Genomic DNA, 2935 nt, shown 5'->3' on the forward strand with positions numbered 1-2935 from the left:
ACAACCAGTGATATGCAAATCAGTCAGCAGTCACTTAGTCATTGTCGAAACTAGCCCGATTTCTATTGTACATTATAAACAATAGATTTCAAACTTGACAATAAGACTTGCACAAGAAATTGACAACTTCGAGACATTTCCTGCTAATTTGCATTTCACTGTGCCGAGTTAAGGTATCAGCCTACCCAAAATTGACCGTTTTGCATAATTTTGGATTTTTATATGATTCGATAAATCTTAGGAATAGCTTTCATTCAAAAAAAAAAAAATCCACAAAAAAATGTTATTCGAACGGGAAGTTATTAAGCGAAAACAATTTTTCCATCTTAATTATTCTCATTAGCCGCTGACAACTCTTGTCATCGCGTTGTCAAATAAGGAGAGGTTACGTGACAGCTAAGCACATGTGTGCTTGTGGCGTGTTTCACAAAACACACGCGATTCGCCATCTTGGAAGCTCTCAAAGTTGTCGTCTTGTGAAATCTATGAATGTCTCCGAAAAAGAAAAGAAGATCGTGTCCCTTTTCTTCGTGAAAGCTAAGACCAAAGGAAGGGAAGAAAGCATTTAGCTGTGAATCGGCAGCAGACCTCGCTTCGAGCGACAAAGGTTCTTTCTTCAACCAAGACGAATGGCTACAAGAGAAATCGAAGAACATGAACGCAGACCGGATACGAGTGAAAAGCGGTCGGTTGAAATGACTGCAAGCCGTTCTAAAATTCGGTTAGAAGAAGCCGAAGAAGAACAAGAAGATGCTGGATCGTGGGCAAGGTTGAATGGTTGAACCATTGTTTCTGGAGAAAACCTGCAAGAAAAGCTTCATGAGTCAGTTTCATGTCGATTCTGTCACGGAGACGTTGAACTGCAGGAGATGTGTCTTTGTTTCCCACCGCCGCGAAAATTTGTCTGTTTTTGGTTACCTGTCAAACTACTGTTGCTCAAGAAAACTGATACTTTCTTTTATCGATCAACACTTTATTTCCTTGACGCCTAGGTGTCGCTAATCTCATTGGGGTCGAAATTCTATTTTTACTTGTTTCTCGATATGAAAATTTTGGACGAGTTGTACATGTATTTTGAACTCCAAGTCGGCAGCCCCTGGACCAATTTGGCTGAAATTTGGCCAAATTGTTGTCAGATAGCTTACCTACAAAAGCGTGTCTGCGAATTTTAATTCTTTTTTTATTTCAAAGTTATAGCCTATTTTCCACTGGTGGTGGCAATAATTTCTCATGCCCGAATATATTTGCTTGTAAAAATAAAACGAACGCACATTCCAGAAATCTGAGACACGGTTTTTTTAGGCAAACGTGTGAAGAAATGAAAGCCGTATTAATCGTTTTCTTCCGTTTGTTTCTGTTGAGCGTGGAACTTAATGAATGAAAACACTTAGCTTTGCAAAAACCTCCTCATTTTTTTAGCGCATTAAAGTTTTATACATTTAAAAGGGAATAAGCTGTAATCAAGATTATTCAGCTTTCAAAAAATATACGGTTTATAGGGGTTTGTGTTGAAACAAAGAGCGCTAAAACGATCCGCGCGCAGACGGCCCCGGTTGGTTGGCTGATACCTTAAGCATCGTAGTTTTGCGTCAGGGGGTTTTCCGAGAGATTGAAAGCAAAGTAAGTACTCAATATACGCTCCATTTTTTTGAACTTGAAAAATCCCAGTTGTTGGTATGGATGGGAGATTCACTCGATCCTTCGATTCCAGTTAGAATTTTTGCGAATCTGCTCACTGAGTGAGTAGTTTAGATTAATCAAAGTGGCTATGAGCCACTCAACTTGGAAAATGGATCGTCTGTGAACAGTGACAATTTTGATGCCACTGACTTGAAGTTTTAATCCGTAGGTTAAGTTAAAGTTAAAGCCCACCGGCATTGTTAAGAAATAGTACAAAACGCAGCGGTAAGAGAATACACGAGATGTAACACTGTTGAAAACATTCATGAAGTTATCGGTCCGAGAGACCGAGATAATTATAAAGAAAGTACCGTTACCAAAGCAAGTAATAATTCTCAATTTCATTCCTCTCATGTTTTTCGTTCTTTATTCTCCCAGCCAGTATCGATGTTTCTTTTTTTCTCTCTCTTTGTTACCTTTTCTCATCTTAGAAATTAAAAAAATTCGTTCAGCGTAGAGTCACCGATACCACAAGGACAGCACCACGTCTCGACAGCTCCACAAAGTTAAGCCCCGTTCTGCGAGGTTCGTATTTGGATGAGTGACCAAGTGGGGCGAATACCCCGTGTGGTAATAACTTATTGTTTTTTTGGTTTTTTTTTTGGTTTTTTTTTCTTCCCCTTTCCAGGGCGATATTAAAGACTGCAGAACTCCCAGCCTTGTGTAATGTTGTTTCTTCTATTTATCAACTATTTGTTCCTCATTTCGCCGTGTCCGTATTTATGTGTACTTATTTACAATATTTAATTAATATCGTATAAATAAACAGCTGAATTCTCCTCAGTTCTCTTGACTGTTGATCGCCTAAAACATTTCATCACGACTTGAATCATTCGAAAATTCATAGAGCTCGTGTGATTGAATTTGAAGGTTTGACTTTTCTCCTCATGTTTTTCCGGAGAATTTTGTTTTGAAAGGGCAACCTTTTTATATTTCTTTCATTATACTGTCTTTTTTTCTCCTGCTGCTAAGATGATTTTGGAAGCCAACGTTATTTTAAGGACCGAAAATTGAAAATTCATCAACAGGTTTGCGTATGTTTATTCAGTCTGCGAACAGGCTCCCGGCGAGGACGGAAAAAAGCATTCGGCGAGCGCGGAACCAAAGAATTCGGATAGCGAAGCGATCGGGGCGGGGAGCCTGTTCGCAGGCTATAAATTTATTGGCGGAGAATTTGGGAAAGGCAATAAAATATTTGAAATAAAGAACTAACAGTAAAAGCGCACGACGTTTCGACCGAACTTCGAACGTCATT

This window comes from Orbicella franksi, chromosome 7, assembly GCF_964199315.1.
Source record: "Orbicella franksi chromosome 7, jaOrbFran1.1, whole genome shotgun sequence".
In the NCBI taxonomy this organism is placed as follows: Eukaryota; Metazoa; Cnidaria; class Anthozoa; order Scleractinia; family Merulinidae; genus Orbicella; species Orbicella franksi.